The following is a 25,011-nucleotide window of genomic DNA, read 5'->3' as shown; positions in this document are numbered from 1 at the left end:
AGTGGAATTGGCAGAGGTCTGGCAGCATTTATACTCAAGTGCCTGAGGAACAGATTAGTAGGATATAGATTTATGTTCACAGTTGCACATGGGTTGAGTTCAGATGAGGGTGTAGGAATCAGAAGGTGACTCACCTGTATAGGCTACTTTAAAGCAATTTCCAACAGAAGTCCAAAGTTTGAAGGCTTCTTGCCAGTCTTTTTGGTTGGTGAATGTTGAGTAACTATGAGATTTACAGAGGGAAGAAGTAAGATAAATTAAATATGTGGAAACATTGCTAGAGTAGGAAAGTTTGGTAGAAGAGCAAACTCTGTACGGAATTCAAAAAGAAAATGTGCATGACTTTTGTGTTAAGTCTGAGAACCCAACTGCATCATCGCATCTTAAAATTGGATATATTGCATTTTCAAAAAATAGAAAGATGCAAAAGAATTCAAGACTGGATACCAATAACTTTTGTGAACCTTTCCCCAAAAATGTTCAATAAAAATATTCAACATTCCAGTATGCCGTAACAAGTCTGGTCTGCTTATGCAGCTTTGTCAAGTACAGTTAAGACTTGTCAAAATGAATTACAAGCAATTCATATGATATCAGCATACCCTATACAGACCTGCAAAAGTCATTTGATACAGTGAAGCAAAAAAATTATCATGAGTAAATTCCTGCATAATCAGCAACAAAGAACCAATTCAGATTCAAGCTCTTAACAGATGTCTGGGAACACTTAAAGATACACAGTCACCAATGTTCCCTGTAATTTCCCTGCACTGCATGGCCTGTTTGTTGTACTGCGTAGTCCCTTTAAGATTGCTGCGTGACATCTTAAAGGGAACACTGCTTGTGCATGGCTCAGTTGCCCCATGTGGCATATTCCCGACTGTTGCATGGCCACATACCTGTGCAGCTGGGAGGGAATGTTGACTGTACCTGTTATGTGGTTGCCTGAAGGGTAAAAAATTATTTAAGTATTTCTAAAGGCTGAAAATAGTCATTAAATATATGAGGTGCAGGCCACCTTCAGGATCCTGGAGGACTATTAGTATCTTAAGGCAAAAGTTTTGTTGCTTTGAAAGTTGTTGCATTATAGTATGGCAAAGATCTCCCACATCATTTTTGGTCAGTTGCCCCTTGAATAGTTCCACCATCCAAAGAAACATTACCATGGAGTAGGGAGATGAGGAGACCCAATCACATCCAGTGGCAGAAGAAAATTGTTACAAGTTTCAGGTCTAGACTAAACATTTTCTCAGATCAAATATCAGGGGTCTCTTCTGTGGGCAGACCACACATTCATTACAAATGGTTGTCTACTTTTACTTTCCAATGTGTCGTCATAGAATCATGTGTCTTGGAATCATAGCAATGAAATTCCTCATTTTGTGTCCTGGAATCTCACATACCTCCACATGTGTTTCCACAGTTCTAGAACAAAACAGGATTGCATTTATATAGCCTTTAACAACCTCAGAACGTACCAAAGCACTTTACAGCCAATGAAGTACTTTTGAAGTGTAGTCACATTGTAAAGTAGGAAACCTGGCAGCAATTTGCATACAGCAAGCTTTGACAAACAGCAATGTAAACCAGATATGCGATGTTGATTGGGGTTAATTATTGGTCAGGACACCTGGAGTAACTCTTGTGCTCTTCTTTGAAATAGCACAATGGGATCCTTCATGTTCACCTGAGAGGGCAGATGGTGCCTCGGTTTAATATCTCATCAAAATACAGCATGCCTGACAGTGCAGAACTCCCTCAGTTACTGGATTGTCAGATGTTGTCTATATGTCAGCTAGATTTTTGTGCTCAATTCCTAAAGCAGGATTTAAACTCATAGGCAAGAATTTTACATTCGGCATGTGGGCACTTGCCCGACACGCCAGAGCGTTAAATGACGCACGATGACGTCGGGCGTGCGTCCCGACGTCACCACACACTGTCACGATATTTCGTTCAGTGGGCACGCCCTGGTGTCGGCTGCGTGTCCACCGATAATTGAAAGGCCTTTTAAGGCCATTAAAGACCTAATTAACTTTAATGTTGTGCTGCCCGTCCAACCTTATGGGTTGGCAGGCAGGCAAAAAGGCCAAGTGGCCTTTACATTTTTTAGGACACCTCATCCCTGAGCGGGATGAGGTTTCCTAAAGCTCATACAAATTAAATTAAAAAACTTTCTTTTGCCATTAAAACCATGTCCCATCTCATGTGACACAGCCACATGAGGGGACATGTTTCATTAAATTTTTAATGTCATTATTACTTTTCTTAAAAAGCGCTTCAATCTCCGTGAGGCAGCTCCGTGCCTCAGGGAGATTGAAGCGCATGCGCGAACTGCGCGCTAGACCTGACTCTCCCTTCACCACACCCAAGCCCGCACTCAGCACTACCGCTCGCGATCCACGCAGGGCGGGCCTTAATTGGCCCACCCGTGTGAAATCACGGTGCAGAGCCGATCGCGGTCAGCTCCCCGACCGCCCCTGCTTGCTTCTGCCGAGCCCGTATGCCGAATGTAAAATTCTGGCCATAATCTTTTGCCTCAGAAGGAGAAGTGCTATAAAACTGAGCCACAGCTGATATTATCAGATTGACAAACACTCTAGTGAAACTAGGCAAATTGGAATCGCTAAACTGATTTATTCTATAAATACATATTAACAGATTATAATTTTCAGTGCATTTTAATCCAGTTTGAAACATTCCTCTTAACAGAGAAAATAACAAACCATGCCACATAATCCTTGTTAAAAGGTTAAATTCACTTTACATACTAGCAAATTCCTGAACCCTAGCTGGCCCAAACTGTAGAAACAGAGTTCTCCCTCTGTCTTTGTTTGTTTCCAAATTTGAACTTCTGCAGACTGTTTTCTTGTCCAGATCGAGAGTAAGTGAAACAGTTAACCACTGCAGTTGAAAATTCTGTCCACCTTCATGTATCAAGAGAGCAGGATAATTTGGGCGAGCCCAGCTTTTCTGGAAATTCATCTATTTATGAATTATGACTTATCTATAAGGCCAACAGAACTCTTGTCAGCAGAGGGCTCACAGGGAGTTCATTCTAGAACTTTCCAAAATCACAATCAACAATAAGCCAAAGGCAATTGTTTCCATAGGGATTACCTTTTAAATAGTTACTATTGGTTCCTTGAAGAAAATGATATCCTACCATGATCCCAGCTCTTGTAGGAATATGTGTTACTCCAAGATACGTCAGCAAACTGGGACAGGGGTTTCTGAAGCACCTAGCAGATGGGGTTGGCTGCCCCAAATATGAAAATGACCACATCCAAACAATTTGGAATGGGATCAATGGCTATCTCCATTGGTTTTCATTCCCTTGTATGTTTGACGATAGAATGGGACTCCCAGAATTTCAGCCCGATAATACCTAAAGCATACCAAATGCCAATACACATACTTCCACAACCTTCCTGAGTCTGGTAAATGTGGTAATGTTACTGGAATAGTGATCCTGAGGCCCCGATTAATGCTCTGCAGATGCAAGTTCAAATCCCACCATGGCAGCTGATCACTAGCAGGAATGTCCTTTTCCTCCTTAAGCTTCAAGTGATGAGCCAATTCTGCAATGATCTCTGCTTTCTTAACTCCTACTTTTAAAATAACCCTCATTTCATCTGCTACAGGCTTCAAGTTATCTTTAGTCAACTATTCCAAAGCACTAAAAGACAAATCCTTCTCCCCAAAAAGCCCTAAGCATAAAAGGCTTTGATTTCTCAAAGAATACAGCAAAAGTAAATGTGAAATCTTGTTTCTTTACATTCTGGAAGTTCCAGTAATTCCAGCTAAATTTGGTTCAGATGCAGAATGAGCCCCCACTTTTGTTATAATCCTCATGGAGACCAAAAACCAAAAGAACTGAATTTACCGAATGACACCAACAAGAAATCCAATAGCTTCTTCACTTTCAAATTTCACTTTTATAACTTTTACTTTAACAATCAAACAGAAGTCAACAAAAAATAAACACGAGTTAACATGCAAATTGCATTTAATAGAAACAATAAATTACACTTTAAATAACAGGTACAACAAAGATAGACTACGCAGGTTTACTGGCAGTGCACTTAACATATATGGCACTAGCTTCCTTCAAAGCTCTGAACTTTCTTTGATCAAATTCTGCTTCTTTTCTTCACAGATTTAGCCTGATCCCCAGCCAACAGCAGCAACCACAGGCATGGTCTTCAACAAAATGGCACATGTCTGCAGAACCTCCTTAACTCAGTTCAAAACAGCCTTGATGGTGTGGATTCCCCAGAGTCACCATCTTCTGACTACTCCGTAATACCCTGGTGCACTGTATGGCCAGTTCAGGTAAACAACTGAAGCAGCAGCAGTGACTTTATTTCACTATCATGCTGCTAAATCCAGCTTTCAGGTTTCCATTCTTTCAGCTGTCTCACACACACAACTTTCCACAGCCCCCCTGCACTGGTCCTGCTGAAATCTGATTTCTTGAGTGTTCTGTATTTCCTTATTGGCTTCAACCAGCCTCTGCTTCCTGAGCAACCCGAGGTCACAGTCTGATTTCCCAGAAGTCTGATGTCACAGCCAGGGACCCAAAGTCACAACCACTTTTTTCCCAGAAACCTAGGGCAGGATATTGAGGTTGGCGAGCAGGGGGTGCGGGGCCCGCTTGCCGACGCATAAAATGATGCGGGATGATGTCGGCAGAACTCCCGATGTCATCCCGCGTCATTTTAATTTTCAGGTCGATGGGGGTGCAGCCAAATCAGCTGTGCACCTGCCGACCTGTCAACGGCCAATTGAGGCCATTTAAAAAGTAATTAGAGCCCTGATGGACTTCAGAAAAAGCATGAAACCTCATCCATGGGTGGGATAAGGTTTCATGTAGGTTTTAAAAAATTTAATAAAAGTTTACTTAAAAGTGAAGGACATGTCCCAACTCATGTGACACTGTCACATGAGGGGACATATCAGGGAAATTTCATTTCTCTATGTGTACCATTTTTAAATTTGGCGCCGATCTCCCTGAGGCAGCACTTAGCCTCAGGGAGATGAGTGCGCTCTTTTGCGCGCATGCATGAAAGAGCGGACTCCCAGCTTAGGGAATCACCCCCCCCGCACAGGGGGCACATAGCACTTCCTGGTGGACGTCACGCTGGGCGGGCCTTAATTGGCCCGCCCACGTAAAATGGTGGTGCGGTCCTGATCGGGGGCACCGATTGGAGGCGCGTCTGCACGTGACAGCTCCCAAATGTCCCTCCCCAACGGGGGGAAAATTCTTCCCCTGAAATTTTAGTTTCCCTTTCAGTTAGGTGCTGTCTCAAAAAAACACAGGTTTTGAAAACAAAGTAAATGAATACAACTGCTCACATATGCTTCCCCACTGGCGTCATAAACCAGAGATTTCATCACAATATTGAATACAGGAAAACTAATCATACCAACGCATAAGAGGCTGACCTCCCTGTTTGGTAAGGTCAGCTCAACAACATGTTTTATTGGTGTTCCCAGTATTTCACTGAAAACAAACCAAGATAGGAGATGGGATGCTCTGTGCCAGAAACTCTTAAAGATCTCCCAGCTAATTTAAGGGTGCATTTGTTCTTCTTGTTAAAGATGGTTTGTAGTAGAGCAACCATGCTCAATGATAAAGGCAGGATATACTGTAATTACTCATCAGGTTATGCAGCCTCTGTGGTGAAAGGATGCCAGGGTTAATGTTCCATTGACCTGACATGTTAACCATACCTTCTTCTCTCCACAAATGCTGCTGAACCCATTGAGTTTTTCCAACATTTTCTGAATTTATTCCAGATTTCAAGCACCGACTGTGTTTTGCTTTTAATCCCAATTAGTGACTAGACATAAGAGCCCTTGTGGCAGGAAGTTCAGCCACAATGTGTTACTCTATTTGCTGGAGAGAGCTATCCAACAATAAAGAGCATGGACAGACAGCATAGCTAGAGATAATGGATCAAGTTAATGTAATCTTAGCTGTGACCCACATATGGGAGCAGGTGAAATATGTTTTTTCTTGGCCTGCGCAAGATTGCCAAGGTAGATATACAATATGTAGCAAGCTTCTTCAATGCTGCTCACCATCACAGATGGAAAATTTGGGGAACCTTTCCAACCACTGATCTTGCTAAATATGCAGACAAGCTCATTTTACTCTGCTCCACTGCCATGTTGCATATCACATTGCTGCCCATGTAGGCTATTAAATTGATCAAGTATTAGGCATCCAGGAGAATGTCAGCACAGTGTTCCTCACAGCCACATGATCACACAAGCTTATAAGTTGTATTGTGTCCAAGACACTTTGATAGAGCAAATTTTTTGTTTAACAACCTTTTCCTTCTAACATATATTTCTTTTTTTATCTGCTTCAGGACAGATGAGATTTTCAGTGAGGAGCATTGGCAGCTTCACAAGCACTGCAATGCAATCGTTTGCCAGCTGTTTTTCAAAGGGGATCTTGCTGCACACATTGTGGTACATTTTCTTCTTTTTCCCTGCTACTTGCCGAAGAGGAAGAGGAAGAGGAAGCCAGCGAGCCAGAAGGAGGTCATTAACCTAGCACCCCACAACGCTCTGTGCCATTCACTTCTATATTGATAAGAATGATCATAAATATGTTCATTTTAGAGGGAGTGGGACAAATGTATTAGCAGATTGCAGGAGGGAACATCTGATAAAGCACTGAGCATGATTGAGAAGGGCAAAGTGCAACTGGAATTGAAGGAGACACAATCTGATAGCTGGAGATTTGGTGGTCTCCTGTCATCGAGGCAAGCATAGATGCCCAGTAGCACTTCACCTTACTTCCTTTTCTGTATTGGGAAACATTTAGAAGGAGCACATTATTAGTAAGTACCGGGCATACACATTACACCTAGGGGGTCAAGCATGGTTGATGAAACACCTCTACAACCCCATCACACCTGAGCGACACAGATACAATGATAGCCATGGAACTACCATGAACATCAGAGAACACATATCATTGGCATTTTTAAGTAAAGATTCAGATGCCATAATCACTCTGGAGATTGGAGAGGTCGGTAGTGGTAGGAGCTCCCTACAAGATGGCAATGTGGGTCATGTTGCATTTGTTGCATTCTCTATAAATGCAAAGAATTGGAGTTGGCACCGCAACAAGAGGTGTCATCAGGTGAAGAGGAATTGGATGAAGATGAGAGAGAAATACAAAGAGAGGCAGCAGAATACACTACCTGGACTAACTGAATTAACAGTGAAGAAACCTGCTCAAACACCTATCAAATGGCATGGCAGGACACATGACCTTGCCTTCAATAACTTACAAACTTCTACACTAGTTGAAGGGCGATTTCAGTGGACATCAGCTAAATATTTTTTGAAATAAGCAAATGGTTTTAAGCAATTTCACTAATTGATTGCTTGTTATCTCTGCCAATTTTCTCTTGTCCAGAAGGTGATTATCTCTTGCATCGATTTAGTTCCATTGGAATATGTTACCAAACATTACATTTCCCCAGTTGCAGTTTTTATGTGCCTTCATAGTGACAGTTGGGAGGCTACTCAAACAACACAGAGATCATAGCCAAGCTCAATCCCATACACACATGCACCATAAAGTGAGGGGAACTTTTCAGTTCATCTAACTCATCCCTCCATTACCAAGTTGTAATTCCCTTCTCAGGACAAAGCAGAAGTGATGTAGAAAGTTAGCCAGCATTCAGGACCCATTGATTAGAGGCCGGTCAGAGAGTGACATGGAGTGTTCAGTGTGGCCTGGATTTCTCTTCCATTACTCTGCCCCAATCAGGTGGATTTCAGAGGAAATCAAGCATTGAGAACTACCTCTGCCCCATCCTCAATTTCTCTCACCTCCATCCCCAAGATCACCAGTGCCCACTTCTTCCCAGTCTGCCACATATAAAGGCTGATGGGCAAGTGAGTCCCAGGCTCCTGACATATTTTCCTGCTTTCCATCCCTTCTGCCTCTGGTACCTTGGTACCACCAGATGAAGCCTGGTAGTAGTGTGAAGGGTAGTGACAGGAAGTTTCCAAAGTCTCTTGATGGTGGGAGAGGGTTCTTTAGTGGTTGCCTCCTCTTGTATTTTCTGAGGCCTCTCCCATCGAACTTGCACTTAGCTGCTGAGGCTTTAAGTGGAACAGTAGCTCCAGTCCTTGAGATCTTTCTGCTCCTTTAATGCAATTCTTGTCTCTTATGCTGCTCCAGTGACATTCCCAAGCCACCACAGCTTGGGCCACAGCCTTTTCTGGGAGGTTTCCTTCCAGGAATCCAACATGAGTGACAATGCCCCAACCCAGGAAACAGCATTGGGATCATGATGGGTTTGGGGTGGTGAACATAAGTCCAGCGCTAACCCTGTTAGGACAAGAAATGCAAGATCTAGTCCTATAATTCTGCTCTGCTAGCTGTGTGGCTCCAAGCAGATACCAGTCTTAAACTGCTATCTATTGTATGATGATGCTTTTAATTACTTCCATAGAAGCTACAACATGGAAGCAGGCGGTTAGTTTAAGCAGTCCATACTGATATTTATCCTCCACATGATAGTCCTATTCCATTTGTATTCCCTGTTTCCATTTCCCTTACTCCATTTTCTTTTAGCCATCTATATAGTCTATTCTTAAGTGTTAACAAGGTTTCTGCTTCAATCACTAAAATTTCTCATCAAAGTTATGCATAATTAGCCATAATCTCAATATTAACATTGCACATAGCTGAAGCCTGATTCAACTGGTGTAAAAACATTTTATGGACCTGATGTGCAAGTCACTCGAGCCTTCCTTGCTCCCTTCTCAGCTCTCAAACTCCCCACTCCCCACCCCCATCCCTTAGCTTATAATCTAAATATTTTTGCTAGACCTAAGCATAGGAAATTGACAATGTTTGATTTGATGTATGTTTTATTAGAGTGCTTTTACAGTGGTTGGAGGAGAAAGCACTTCTCAAGTACTAGAAGGTCAATGTGTGAGTATTGAATGGGTCCTCTGTTCTTCTGGTACAAACCAAATGAATAATTTCACAGCATTACTTCAGAATTTGGCATTGCTAGCTTTGTTCTTTGGCATGCCAGCCTCAGCAAATGTATACACTTGCAATAAAAAAAAGAAAAACAAATGAGTTCAATCGGGTTTTTTTTTCTTTCCATTCATAAAATGACAAAGCTTAAAAAAGAATGATGCAGAAGCGCTCATAAATTGACCAGTTTACTCAGTGTAACAAGAGGGAATTCAGCAAAGAAAATAAACAGGTCCCCGGGTTGCTCGGGACTAACCTGCTAGTCAGACAGTTTCCCTTTAATTTAGTTCAATGTGCGTGTGTGCACTGGTAACGGTGAAGGGGTCAGAGGAACTGAAGGCTCGTGGGATTCCTAGGACTCCCACAGCCAGAAGCACAGCTGTGCAAACAGTTGCAGGGCTTTGGCAGGGTGGGCTGGTGAATAAAGCTATGAATGCTGAGAATAAAATTGACATATATACCCCCTACAAAAATCTGAGCTTGACAGATGTATAATTCTTTCACCCAGCCATGGATTCAAGTGATGCCTTCATAACCTTAAAATGTTGCAATAATTCCAATCATATATATATATTTATATTTATATAATATACATGTGTATATATGTATGATTTATTTCCAGCAAAACTATCAATAATAATAGGTGGAGATAAAAGTAATTGATTATTATAACTGCAAGAATGCTGCATTATAGATTGTTCCTTAACTTACATGGCCACATCCTTATGTTCACTTGACTACCATATCCAAAACCTGAAAAAAAATTAAATCTATATGGCATCAATCATGTAAACTGAAAACAGCTGTGACTGGCCTTCTTATCGCACATACAGAGCCCTACATAAGTAGCTAAACTGAAACAGTGACCAGAGCAAGGAGCAGTCCAACTTTTGAGTCATTCATGGCACTAAAGTTCTTTCATGGTTTTCCTTTCTGAATCCATACTTCAGCTGGTAGTTGGGCTGAATGGCTAAGCTTGGATCCCTTGTGGCTGTGTCTCTACTGGAAACAGGTGAGTCCAAAATCCCGTAAGGCAAAGAGGCTCACTTCCACAATCTTTCCACAGAAGAGGTCCTGCTGTTCAAAATAAAAGGCCTTGTTCCTAGTGTTGGTTGGGTCAGGTTGAGAACTCATGGGTGGGTCCTCCTAACTCACCTGATATTTCTTTCAGGTTAAGGTAGTGTGGCAGGTAATTGTCAAGCTTCCAATCACAGGAGAGCCCAACTCTTTGATGCATTATGACCTGAAGTGACCTTCAGTCTCAAAATGTGCTCCCATCCATGTAACTTATTCTTTTAATAAAATAGGAAAGAAGGGGTTAACAGGCAATGCTTGACTTTCCTTGAGAGGGCCCCTATTATCGTAATATATCTTTAAGGGATAGCAGCATACCATTGTAGAATAAGGGTGTTCAACAGAGCAAGAGTTAATGTGGGACTGAAGAACAGTCACATGATAGTAGACTGTGTGTGTATTAGAGACTGGAAGGAGCCAGGATGTAAACAGCACCCTGTGCATGGCAGTACCTTGGATATGTATATAGTTATGGGTTAACAATAAATGGTTTATGTTCAACCACACAAGCTTCCAGACATTTACGTGAGACACCAAACAACCTTACAACATGGTGGCAGTGAAGGATGGACCCCAAAATCCCAGGGAAGATGGAGAAGGAATCTATATTCTCAAAGCATGAAAAACTAAAAAAACAAAAGCCTGACCTGGGAGATATGCATCTAAATTGAAGGCACAGTTGAAAAGCGCCTAAATAAAAAAACTCCATTGCAGACTTGAAGGCTGAAGGACTCCATCAGGGCACATAGAGGTCCATTTCCAGACCTCGATCAAAGGCACAGTCAAGGGATCTAACTAGATGAGAAAAGTGCCAAGCAAAATTCAAAAGATAAAGGGAAAAAAAGCTGAAAGGCAGCAGAAGAATGCATTGTGCAGATGAAAAGCCAGATCTGATCAGATGCAGAGGCGGAGTCAAGAGACCCCATCATATCACAAAAAGGCTGAGCAAATTTCAAAAATAAAAGGAAATGGCTGAAAAAATGAATAATCCACAGTGCAGATGGAAAGAAGAACCTGAGTGAACGCAGAGATAGAGTCAAGGGATCTAGAAAAAGAAAGCTTATGACAATCACACAAGACTCACCACTGTAGAAAGCCTTGAGGAGTATAGGAAGTACAGGGGTGAAGTAAAAATGGAAATTAGGAAAGCAAAGAGAGGATACGAGAAAATATTGACAAGTTAAATCAAGGAAAATCCTAAGATGTTTTACCAATACATTAAGACCAAGAGAATAACTAAGGAAAGGTAGTGCTTATCAGAGATGTACATGGTAACTTGTGGGTTGATGCAGGTGTGGGCAGGGTTCTCAATGAGTATTTTGTCTCTTTCTTCACTAAGGAGAGGGATGATGCAGATATGCTAGTTAAAGGGGAGGAGTGCGAAATACTAGATACAATAAGCATAGTGAGAGAGGAAGTACTGGAGGGGCTGGCATCCTTGAAGGAAGATAAATCACCAGAGACAGATGGATTGTATCCCAGGCTGTTGAAGGAAGCCAGGGAGGAAATAATGGATGTTCTGAGGATGATTTTCCAATCCTCACTGGATACAGGCGCGGTCCCAGAGGATTGGAGGTCTGCAAACATTGCACCATTATTTAAAAAGAGTGCAAGGGATAGGCCAGAAAATTATGGGCTGGTCTATCTGACTTCGATGGTGGGAAAATTATTGGAATCAATTCCGAAAGACAGGATAAACAATCACTTAGAAAGGCTCGGATTGATCAGGGATAGTCAGCATGATTTCGTTAGGGGAAGGTCCTGTCATGTACTAACTTAATAGCATTTTTTGAGGAAGTAACAAGGAGGATTGATGAGAGTAATGCAGTGGATGTTGTATACATTCATTTCAGTAAGGTATTTGACAAGGTCCCACTTGGCAGACAGGTCAGGAAAGTGAGACCTCATGGGATACAGGGCGAGGTGGCAGATTGGATTCAAAATTGGCTCAGTGACAGGAAACAAGAGTAATGGTCAATGGACGTTTTTGCGAATGGAAAACAGTTTCCATTGGTGTTCCACAGGGATCAGTGTTGGGGACCTTGCTGTTTGTTTTATATATTAATGATTTAGGCTTAAATGTGGGAGGCATGATTGGGAAATTTGCAGATGACACAAAAATTGGCCGTGTAGTTGATAGTGAAGAGGATAACTGCTGATTCTAGAATGATATCAATTGATTGAGTGGGTGGAGAAGTGGCAAATGGAATTCAATCCATAAAAATGTGAGGTAACGTATTTGGGGAGGGCAAACAAAGCAAGGGAATACTCAATGAACGGAAAGTTATTGAGAGGGGTAGAGGAAGTTAGAGATCTTGGAGTGCATGTCCACAGGTCCCTGAAGGTGGCAGGACAGGTGGATAAGGTAGTAAAGAAAGCGTAAGGAATGCTTTCCTTTATTGGACAAGGTATTGAATACAAAAACAGGGATGTAATGATGGAACTGTATAAAACACTAGTTAGGCCACAGCCGGAATTTTGTATACAATTCTGGTCACCATATTACAGGAAGGACATAATTGCTCCAGAGAGAGTGCAGAGGAGATTTACAAGAACGTTGCCAGGACTTGAAAATTGCAGCTATGAGGAGAGATTGGATAGGCTAGGATAGCTTTCCTTAGAACAGAGGAGGCTAAAAGGTGACCTAATTGAGGTGTACAAAATTGTGAGGGGCCTAGATAGAACAGACAGGAAAGACCTAGCTGAGGGGTCAATTACCAGGGGGCATAGATTTAAGGTGACTGGTAGAAGGATTAGAGGGAACATGAGAAAAAAAATTTTCATCCAGAGGGTGGTGGGCATCTGAAATTCACTGCCTAGGTTGGTGGTTGAGGCTGAAATTCATTAATTATTTAAAAGATACCTGGATCTGCATCTGAAGTGTTGTTTCCTACAAGGCTATGGACGAGATGCTGGAAAGTAGAAATAAAATGAGCGGCTAGTTTCTTTTTTCTCTTTTTGGCCGACGCAGACATGATGGGCTGAATGGCCTCTTTCTGCACTTTAACCTTTCTATGGTTCTATGGTTCTAAATCACTAGAAGGGTGAGCAAAATGCAGCAAAAAGCTGAAATTTCCTTTTAAAATATGCAGCAAATCAGGATCAGCACATCAAGATTGCAGCTGGAAGAATGCTGCAGCAACACGCCCACAGCTGGCACCATAACATGTGGTAGCTGAACTGGGGTGAAGAAAAAAGGCTTTTAAAAATGGCAGAGCGTGTTTAAGAAAAAATTGCCTTCCACTGTCTTTTCTCTGATTTAGAAATCCATTGGAGGGCTAAGGGCTCTTATTTTAAACATTTTCTTCAGCGTTAAACAGCCGATAAGTTAAAAAATAGGCCTGTGGCCGCAGTGGGAGCCTGCCAAAACTGACAAGATGAACAGGTCTGTAGTTCCCTGTTTTCTCTTTCCCTCCTTTCTTAAGTAGCGGGGTTACATTTGCTACCTTCCAATCTGCAGGAGCCATTCCAGAATCTATAGAAATTTGGAAGATAACCACCATGCATTAACTCTACAGCCATCTCTGTCAACACTGTGATGTAGATCATCAGTTCCAGGGATTTGTTAACTTTCAGTCCCATTAATTTCTACCTTTTTACCAATATTTATATCATTCAGATTCTCGTTCTTGCTAGTTCTTGGTTCTCTAATATTCCGAGGAGACCTTTTGTATCTTCCTCTGTGAAGAGAGACACAAAGGACGGGATTGTTCCATCCCACCCGGGACAGATTTCCCGGCAGCCGGGAGGATCCAGCAACAGGCAAAAAGTCAAAAATCCGCTGGCTTGCAATTCTCCCAATGGAATGTTTATTGTGGGTCTGTTATCCCGCTGACTAGTGGCTTGAATTCCATTTGCATTCATTAACATCTCATGAATGCTCGTTAAAACAGCTGCTCACCGGAATCTGGTCACGCCTTCCAATCTTGGTTCACGCCAGCGGGAAATTACATCAGCCTCAAGCCCGTTTGAAAAGGGGAGGTGTGAACAAGTTGGACCTCAGAACACTGGCAACTTCGAGGTGAATGGAATATATATAGACTACATGCCATAGCACTGCACCGGTGTTGTAGCGATGAACGCCACACTGCTGGGGCTGTAGGGTTGATCTGCTCCTGTTCTTTGTCTACATTGTTCCAAGGAACACTGTTGTGCTGTGGTACTCATGCAGGCCTCCACTTTCAGAAATAATTCTATCTGGCTATCATTCCATCAATTTACAATTAGTGTGTGATCACCGGAAGCACATACTGTATGTTTGAACATGGTACCCTGGGAGTTGCCATCACTCCTACATCCAGAGTCACTCCCAGATGCCCGAGATGTTCGAGGGGCCATTATGTCTGCAGGGAAGGCTGCTTGGGGATAAGGGATACCCACTGACATGCTGGCTGATGACACCGGTGCGTCACCCGCAGAGTCGTTCTGAGGAGAGGTACAATGCTGCTCACAGCTCCACATGCTCCCTTATAGAGCAGGCCATAGGGATTCTGAAGATGCACTTCAGATGCTTGGACCGCTCAGGTGGCTCATTCCAATACACTCGCGACAGGAGTGGGTGATTTCAGTGAACCCCTGCCAGAGGGTGAACCGGAGGAGGATGAGAGCTCCTTGGAGGATGAAGATCCAGAGGCCCAGGAACCTCAGGAGGCTGCTGAGGGTCAGTATGAGCACGATCTCACCATGGAGGAAGGAAGACATGGGAGACATGCCAGTGATTCATTAATTGTTGACAGGTTCCAGGAAGAGTAAAGTTAAGTGAGGGAATATGGCCACATCTCTCCTAGCCCTCAATGCCTTTTTCTTTCACCTCAGGGGATGTCCACCCACTTGCAGCGAGACCGAGTCCTGCATTCACACTTGCCTCATGAATCACCCTTTGCTTTGGCCCGTGGAGCCCTGTGAGTGAGCTGAATCAGAGTTGAGAGCTCACTTAGAAACAAGATGAATGTGAAAGGAGACTTGAAGCCTTCACCGCCATCTAATGATGCAAACACTGCTGTGACGGAGATGTGGACATGCCTAGGGATCTCCTCCTCCTGTGCATGTCTTTTCTTCTGCCACTACCACTGAGGAGACACACATGCTGCTAGAATATCAATGCCCTCACTCAATGCTGTTCCTTGAGGAAGAAGGGTTAGAAATGCTTACATCACATATTTCCAATAAAGATTTAAACATATCTCCCTGACATCACACAAAGGGTGCAGACAATGGTTCAATTGAGGTTGACATCACAGGAATATGAATCTCACAGTGGGACACTGTCACTGAGGGGGAGGAAGGCTAAACATCAAAATAAGAGGATTCCAAAGCACAAAATCACAACGCCTTCACTTGCCAAGAACATTCGCATATCCATCAAATGCATTAACAAAAATGTAATTTATTTACATGTCCAGCACACCTGTGACCCAAAAACGACATCAATTTTTCTTCACTTTCCTAACTCTAGCATTATACCTGGGTGCAGCCCCGACATCTGCAGCAGAGGTGGAGGCAGCCTGCTGACTGCTACGTCCTGATGTCTGTGATGACCTTGGCAGACATCCTCTGGTAGTCCGAGTCTTGGAGGGACCCGGCCTGATAAAGGTCACCTGGTCAGCGGCAGAAGTGCCCTCGGCAGCCTGAGAAGTTGGAGTGGATGGGAGTCACGTGCAGAAGGAGCTGTGGGTGGCTGCAAACCCTTGGACTGTCCTGAGAGGAGGCCCCCGGAGTGCCTGGATGATGCTCATCCTCCCTATGGGTGCCCGAGGGCCCCAGTCTGAATCCTGCAGGAGATGGTGCCCACCAAGGTGTGTGGCCGTGGAGTGCAGGGCTGAGCACAAATCCTGCAAGACCTGCTGGACGAAGGTTTCCAAAGTGGTCGCCAGCCTTCCCATGGTGACCTCGAGGTGCTCGCATGTTGGAGCCGTGACATCAGACAGAACACGGACGATCACCTCCATCGTTCGCTCTAGTCTGCTGAGTGACTGTCGAATCTCTGCCTGATGTTCTGCCGCCTATCGTTGCATCTCCAGTATTGAGTTGGTGGCCGCTCATCATCTGACTCAAACCGAGTGGGTTGCTGGTCTAAAGTAGCCGTCCAAGTACTGGAGACCTGGGCTGTCCCTGCCTCTGACTGTTGCGGGGACGTGTCAGTGAGGTGTTCCCCAGAAAATGAGCTCGAGCATAATCTACAGCTGTTTCCCACCGGCGTGTGTGTCTCTGAGCTGGTGGAGGGTGCGTGTGAGCACCGTGACGGTTCTTCCAGAGCTTCGTCCTCGGATGTGGTCTGGGGGCTCGCACTGGTGCTCAAATGGCTTTGGGGGCTTCGATCTGCTAGTGCCTAGAAAATAACAAATAGAGTTTCAGTAAATGAGCATGAGCTATATAAGACTACATAAAACTATAGCTATATAAGACTACCACTGTGATTGTCAGGATTTGATGGAGTGATGGAACTGTGATCTGTACTGGGTTGGTGGGAGAGGCCGATCTCCCCTTACCCACAGGAGTTGATCCCTGTCCTCCCCAGCCAGCTGGGCTGCAGCCTCCTCAAACTCAGTGAGGGAAATTATGTCGGCCATCCCTCCCCTGGTCGACGGTCTCTCACACCTGTTGTGCACCAGCTTGGCCTGTATGAAGAAGAAAGAAAGGCATGTGATGAGAAGGGATAGAGCAGAGGTTGGGTGGGATGCATGTCCCCTGTGTGTGGTGAGCCTTCTCCAGAAGGGCCAGAGGATGGAGTGTGAGCAACATGATAGATGGGATGGTGGTGATGTGAAAGTCTCGGTGAGAGAATAAGTGTTGATATGTGTATCCCGCTAATGGCTGTGTGAGATCCCTGAAGAGAGTAGCCGTTTAAGTGCATGATGCCATGATGAGAGTTTGATATTGGAGGGTGTTGAAGGATAACTTACCCTGGCAGAGCAGATGAGATAATTCATCCCTTTCCTGCACTGGATGGCATTTCGGGTGCGGTTGCCAGCCGCTGACCTGCTCCACGATGGCCTCACAGGCCGGAGAGGTGAGGCTGCTGCACTTCCTGCAGCCATCCCTGGGGTAGTGGACTTGCCTGTGCACCTGCACCCCTCTGATCAAGGCCTGGAAGGCCTGTGGGTGAAGCAGGGTGCTGCCTTCCTCTTGAGGCTCTCAGCCTTTCTCTTATGGGTTTCAGACATCTCTGGTGGGCTGGAGAGTGTAAGATTATGTGTTGGACTGGCATCTAAATATGGCGCCCAGACATTCGAACCCACCAGCTGATGGTGGGCGGACGAATCAACTCCCGACCCGCCAGGTGATTCAGACCTATACAGACCTTTGCATAATTAATGACCCTCCAAGTTCAGAATCGGGCGTGAGTTTCCGCCATTTCGGACAGCGGGATGGGCGTCGCTGAAACCGCCCGCCACCGCACTTAGTCTCGTTGATGGATAATTCCACCAAAGTATTTGTTTAGTCTCTCTGCTGTTTCCCTATTCCCCATTATAAATTTTCCTGCCTCTATCTGCAATGGGCCCACAGTTGCCTTTGCTAATCTTTGCCTTTTTACATACCTATAAAAGCTTTTACACTTCGTTTTGATGTTTCCTGCTAATTTACTTTCATGTTCTATTTTGTCTCTGTTCATTAGTTTCTTGGCCCCCCTTTACTAAATTCTAAAATGCTCCCAGTTCTCAGGCTTACTATTTATTTTTTGGCAACTGCCATGACTGGTCCCAGATGAGGTCCCCAGTTTGTTAATTTCCTGGTCGAGATCCCCAAGTTGTTCTGACCGGAACGGGACCCCAGTTTTGTTATGATCCTGGGTGAGGAGGAATGAGCTGGTTCCCCTCTTTATTCAACCCCTTGGTTGGCTGCAGCAAGTTTAGTTTAAAAATCATTTCCCTGTGGATATCCTTTCCCTGTTCAAATGTATGTACATTTTATAAGTGACCAATTTAACCAGGCTTTCTTCAGTCAAAGAAACAGTAAGTTTATTTGTTACTAAAACCAAAGGAAAAATAATGACACCCACATGCACACTTTGATCAGAAATGAGAGAAGTTGGGAGTCCAAATAAAAGCTTTAAAATATACATATTGGTCCTTGGCTTGTCTGTGAGGCATGGATGATAGTTGGTTCTGGCCATTCAGTTGGGTGATTTCAGTAGAGCTGACTTTGTCAGATTTGCAGTCTGTTGGAGACACTTGTTGGTTTGTCCCAGGGATGGATCCTGGTTTTCTCTGCAAGGTAACTGAAGAGTCTGTCTTGTTTCTTTTTACTTGTGGTCTCTACTAGAACACACTTGCCACCACCACCCTCCGCCCACCCCCAGCATGAGAGAGGGAGAGAGATTGTCTTTGCACGGGTGACTGACTTGTGTTTCTTCTTATTTCTGTCACTCACAAACGCTAGTTTGTAGCCCGCTTTTTAACACATTTGCTTGCATATTCCCGGGAGGGGAAATAGTCATCTCTTGCACCTAGAGTCTGTTTTTCTTTCATCTCAGACCATTTTACTCATTCTGAGATATAAATCAACAGGAGATGGATTTTTGGATGTCTGACAAGTTAGGAAACAATCCCCATTGTCTTCACAGCCACAGGAGATTAAAGTCCAGTCTTTTGCATTTTTTGTACCCTTCTTTCAAGTGTCTCTGTTTGAAGTAGGCCTTGACACTTCTTCAGGTGCGACATTCCATGTTCCTTCAGGACAGACCTGTCAGTAAATCCACATAGGAATTTTCTAGAAAGTGGTCACTTTACATTATCAGCCATCTTTTGTTCAATATGTACTTGTATTTCTTTTAAAAACACAGGTCTTCCTTAAAAAAAGCTCAATGTGCCCATAGGTAGTTGGTGACTGTAGCCCACTGTTGTGACACAACTTTGTAAGCCTCTTCCTTTGATCTAATACAATTTTCAATTTCTCTTGTTAGCCATGGTTGGATCGCTTTTCCTGCTGGGTTTTTGTGTAACAAAGGAATGTAAATTTACTGTAAACCATGTATTAATTCCTAAGTGTTAGCCACAGCCTTTTTACCATCATACCTTTTCATGTAGTTTCCCAATCTATGACAGCCACTTGCCCCTCATACTTTTGTAGTTTCCCACGTTTATATTTAAGACCCGGGATTTGGATTGATCAACATTACATTTAAACCTTATGTAAAGTTCTAACATAACATGGTCATTCATCCCCAGAGGTTCCTTTACAATGAGATTATTAATTAGTCCTTACTCCTTATATAATTCTAGATCTAAAATAGCCCATTGTCTGGTTGGTTCCTCAACATACTGTTCTAGAAAACCTGCACAACATTAGTGCTAATTAGATTTGCCCAGTCTGTATATAAATTGAAGCCCCCATGATTACTGTATTACCCTTGTTACATGCACCTCTAATTTTCTGATTTTGACTGTGCCTTGCATTATCACTACTGTTTAGTGGCCTATAAGCAACTTCCACCAAAGTTTTCTGCCCTTTGCTGTTTTTTAGCTTCACCCAAACTGTTTCCACATCTTAATCTTCTGATCTAAGATCCTTTCTCACTAATATACTGATCTCATTCTTTATTAACAGTGCTACCCCATCTCCTCGTCGTTTTTTGCTTATCCTTCCTAAATGCTGAATACCCTTGCACATTCAGTTCCCAGCCTTGGTCATCCTGGAGCCACCTCTCCATAATTGCAATTAGATCATACCTGTTTACTTCCATTTGTGCCGTCAATTCATCTAAATTGTTGCAAATGCTGTGTGCATTCAGATAGAGTATCTTCAATTGTGTCTTTTTTATTACTTCCACAACCTCTAGACTTATCTGCTCATGGGCTTTTAAGTTTAAGTGCTCTGTCCTTTCCTGCCCCATCAAAATTTCCAATTCGCTTATTTCTACCTTGCTGTCTTGCATTGTCCTCTTTCTTTAATTTATCACAGCTCCCCTCACTTGATCCCTCTCCCCCACCTTTTAGTTTAAACCTCTACCGCCCCAATTATATGACTTGCCAGAACACTGGTTCCAGCACCGTTCAGGTGAAGACCATCCCAACGGTACAGCTCCGATTTTCCCCAGTACTGGTGCAAGTGCCCCATGAATCCAAACCCATTTTTCACACGCCACACTTTGAGCCACACATTTAATTCTCTAATCTTATTTACCCTACTCCAATTTGCTCGTGACTCAGGTAATAATCCAAAGATTATTATCTTTGATGATCTGCTTTTTAATTTATCCCCTAGTTGCTCATATTCTCTAAGCAGAACCTCTTTCCTCGTCCTATCTATGTCATTGAAACCTAGGTGGACCACCCACTGCAAATTGCTCTCCAGCGCAGAGCACATGTCCTGAACCTTGGCTCTGGGCAGGTCAACTCAACCTTCTGGGCTCACACTCTCAGCTGCAGAGAACTGTGTCTACTCATCTACTACCCCCTACTACCCCCTACTGCCACTGCATTCCTAATAACTCCCCCTGCTTGAATGGCTTCCTGTACCACAATGCCATTGTAGTTTCCTCATCCACCCTGCAGTCCCCACATGCATCCATACAGCTGCAAGAACCTCGTACCTGTTGGACAATTGCAAAGGCTGAAGATCACTTAGCTGCCTCACTCGCAGTCTCACACTCCTGTACCGGATCATGGTTCAAATCAGATGACCCTATCCTAAGGGATGTGACCACCTCCTGGTACAAAGTGTCCAGGAAACTTTACCCCTCCCCAACGTGTCGCAGTGTCTACAGCTTGGCCTCTAGCTCAATGGCTCTGAGCCAAAGCCCCTCCAGCTGGAGACAATTACTGCAGACCTGTTTGCTCTGGATCATACAGGTGTCCATGAGGCCCCACATTCTGCAGCTGCCACACATCGACTGCCCTGCTATCTTTATAGTGTTTAATTAGTTAATAATTTTACTGATCAAATTTTAATTCATATCTAAAGTCCTGCCTGTGCTTATATTCTTATTATTTTGATAAATGTTCTACTTGCCCCGATTAAAATTCTCTACTTAAGGTAAGTAGGAAAGACTCAACAGCTAATCTAATAGGATTTACAATTATGAATAAATCTCACTATTTCTACTATTAATAAAATCTGACAATTACTAAAATTACCTGAGTTTTGAAAGATAAATGAGTAAAATACAAATCCTGTTTCATCAGTTGTTAGTGGTTATTAAACGGTAATCAGCAGGCCATTACCTTGTTTGGCCTGCAGCCGTGAAACATCATGAGGCCTAATGCTGAGGACTCCCAGGGCCCCTCCCTCCCCACTGTACACCATTCTCCCACCAACTCTGGTGGCTCTGTCCTGCCAATGGGACAGGACATATCCAGGAATGCTGTTGGAGGAGTCTGGAACAATTGGCTGTAACGTATGATGCGGGGAGTGTGACTTTGTTGCTTGACTAGTCTGTAGCCTGAGGTAGATGCCAGGTGGTCAATCCGGTTTTGTTCTTATTCAAATTTTTCGTAACAGTTTGATACAACTGAATGGCTTGTGAGGCCATTTCAGAGGGCAGTTAAGAGTCAATCACATTCACAGAATCACAAAGTGCAGAAGAGGCCTTTCGGCCCATCGAGTCTGCACCGACACGTGAAAAGCACCTGACCTACCAACCGAATTTACCAACACTTGGCCCATAGCCTTGAATGTTATGACGTGCCAAGTGCTCATGCAGGTACTTTTTAAAGGATGTGAGGCAACCTGTCTCCACCACCCTCCCAGACATTGCTGAGGGCCTGGAGACACAGAGACACAGAGATGCTAGACCAGGTAAGAATGTCATATTTCTCTCCTTTAAGGGCATTAGTAAACCAGGTGGGTTTCCACAGCAATCCCATAGTTTCATCGTCACTACTACTGAGGTTAGTTTTTTTATTCCAGAATAAGTATTTAATTGAATTTGTGTCTCTGAAGCATTAGTCTGGATTTATGGGCTATTAGACTAGTAACATTACCACTATGCTACCTTTCTCGGCATATGGAATAAATCGGCAATCCTCAGGACATCCACAGACAAATGTTTTCAGTTTGAAGCTGTTTCGCTGATGTGAGGATTTGGCTGACAGTTCCAGCATCAGTATTGCACCTCCATCTTGTGCCGCCTTCTCCTTCTCCATTCACTTCAGTAGCACATATTTTTCACAGTAAAACCTGCTGTTTCCCTTCACTTAGGGCACTCTGATTGTTCCTCCCGAGTCTGTAGTCCACCCACTATCCTTAATTGGACAGTGCTCTCGGCTTTTTAATTGGCCTTCTCTGGAAAAATCGGATCCACTGTCCTGCCTCACGCACTTACAGGTTCCCAACCCCAAAATCGTCCCGAAGTCAGAATCATCACCCTATCGGCAAAATTCAACCTTTTGTTTCAGGACTGCCAGCATCTTCCAAGTCTCCATTCTCCTTCTTCTGCCCAAATACCAGCCCAAAGGCAAGCACCTTGGAAGGCAATAGATAGCAACGTAGAGGGTAATCCATAGGGAGACATACAAAGCACAAGTGAGCAGTGGGACCTGAGCGGTGGTTACTCCACCACACGTCTCTACAGAGGTGGTCATAATGCCATTCTTTGCTTCCTTATATGCATTAAGCTTCGATCCCCACTATCCTCACCACTGTTCCAAAAGCTTCCATATTCCAGACAACTGACTTTCAGAATGTACTTCTCAGCTTGAGATCATCTACAGCCTCACCGATCCCTGCCTCTGTGATTTTCTCAGCTCTACACACCTTGCTCATCCTCTCCAATATCAACCTATTACTTGTTGTCTATTTCCTGTATTCCACCTCTCCAGCTACCTTGATCTCATTCTATGGAACTCCTTCTCTCAATATCTTTGCTTTTCCATTTCCTTCACTAAACTCAAAAACTTTTATGGTTAAGCACTCACCCTTCTTAAATCTCTTGCCCTTCTTCGGTGGCCATTTACTATTCACCATACAATGATGCTTTCTGAAATGTGTCTCTGTATAGAAGGAGCACTATAGAAATGTAAGCTTTTGTTGTTGCTGTGTGTATGTGTAGGAAAGAAAAATTGCAATCTTATAGGAGATACTATTGCATTTTGATGTACCTAATATCAAACTCTATTATTTGAATCTTGGTATCACAGTCACACAGTGCAAGAGAGGAAGATGACTCGTGAGGCTCACCTAACCAGATGAAATAAGAACTGTCAGTTAAAGAATGCAGCACAGGATGGCCATGATCCACTGGTCACTTATGGGAATAAAGAGATGTAGATAAATAGGCGACAGTCTGGTTTGACGTGGATGAGCTGCTTTTTCAATTGCTTTAATGGAAAAATAATCTGAAGTGATGATGCCAACAGCATTTTGATAATATAAACAGAATATGTAGGAGGACTGCCAAGGACATTGCACTGATGACCTGAATTTTCGAACACAAGCAAGAGTTTATGCTGATGAGTCACTTGTTGAATATTTTTATTATCTGATAGCTTTCTTCTGTGCATTATTTATTTATTTTAATGGAGTACAATTCACATGATTAATGCTACTTTATGATACCAAACTTTAAAAAAATATACATCATAGAAGTTATTGACGTGGGGCACCTTCAGTCTATTCAGACTCCCTCCATTTTGTGGTCTTAGTGTCAAGTGCCGTAACAGAAGCTCTGATTTTAATTCAGGAAGTAAGCATGTGGGGCTGGCTGATCAGAGGTTGAGGCAATGAGAAAGCCATGCTGACCTTGGGAACATGAAATTTTCAGTCCTGGCCAGAAGTCAGTCTCCAGCCCAAAATGAGTGGGAGGTGGCAGTTTGCCGACAGGAAACAATAGATTGTCAGGTGACAGGTGGTTGTTGTCAGAAACAGAAGCATAAGACTCTGCCTCTCAGATAAATCACAGGGACAGGATTAAGGAGGATCTTATGATTGGGGGTTGTGCAGGGGAAGAGTGGAAGCCTGGGGCAGGGGAGATCTAAACATGCTATGTTTAGCCCAGGGGAGTAATCTTACTCCTCCTGGTCCCAAAGAGAAATTTAAAAAGGTAAAAAGACTTCCCTTTTTCAGATCCTTCTGGTCCCAACTCCTCTTCCCACTAAGTTGGCCGGGCAGGAAAGTCACAAAAGCTACCGTCCAGTACTGGATGTTGGATTAGCAGGTCTGATAATTTAGCAATAGTGGATGAGTCAAAAGAGCCGATGGTGAGGTAGAGCTGAGTCTCATCAACGTACATGTGAAAACTAATGCAGTAGTTTCAGATGATGTCGCTGAGGGACAGCATGTAGATGAGAAATAGGGAGAGGCCAAGGATAGACCCTTGGGGGACACCAGAGGTGATATTCTGGCTTAGGGCGAGGGAGAGAAATCATAGGCTCTGGTGCCTATTCTCTTTCCGGGCTCCTTATTCTGCACCCGCACCCCCCCCCCCCCACCCCCCAATCACAGAAAGGTCCGAGTAAAATGATAATGCCCATTGTTGGCATTTAGTCACAAATATCATCTGATATATATGCAGTATGAGTCATTAATATTAAGAGCAGCAACGATATAATGCAACATTAGTTTGTGTGCGCCCTATAGTTGATCCTACCGCAACTATTAAACATCAATCCCAGGGTCCCCTAGCCCCAGGGCCCCTGTGTTTGGCACCATCTGCACCCCTCTCTCCAAAAAAGTGCAGCACAGAGGGATCTGGGTGTTCTTGTGCATGAAACATGAAAAGTTAGCGTGCAGGTGCAGGAATGTAAATAAGAAGGCAAATGGAATTTTGGCCTTTATTGCTTAAGGGTTGGAGTTTAAAAGTAGGGAAGTCTTGTTACAACTGTACAGGGTGTTGGTGAGGCCGCAACTGGAGTACTGGGCAGGTTATTACACTTGATGTGCGGGCGCGCGCCCGACACGCCTGAGAGTAAAATGATGCACGATGGCTTCGGGCGTGCATCCCGATGTCATTGCGTAGTCTTGCACTATTTCGTTTG

The 25,011-nt window shown here is 43.6% G+C and overlaps 1 long non-coding RNA gene across 1 annotated transcript; it reads right to left on the bottom strand.

The window, feature by feature from the left end:
• LOC144673100 (uncharacterized) lies at window positions 1-23,281 on the bottom strand. Its single transcript, XR_013574257.1, has 3 exons — window positions 23,216-23,281; window positions 135-223; window positions 1-42 (listed from the first exon to the last, which is right to left on the bottom strand). It is a non-coding gene; the product is annotated as an uncharacterized LOC144673100 (long non-coding RNA).
• Between the last annotated feature and the right edge of the window lie 1,730 nt (window positions 23,282-25,011).

The sequence above is a fragment of the Cetorhinus maximus genome, chromosome 3, assembly GCF_964194155.1.
Source record: "Cetorhinus maximus chromosome 3, sCetMax3.hap1.1, whole genome shotgun sequence".
Lineage (NCBI taxonomy): Eukaryota > Metazoa > Chordata > Chondrichthyes > Lamniformes > Cetorhinidae > Cetorhinus > Cetorhinus maximus.
Note: the sequence above shows the minus strand (reverse complement) of the source record. Positions and strands in the feature narration are given on the sequence as shown.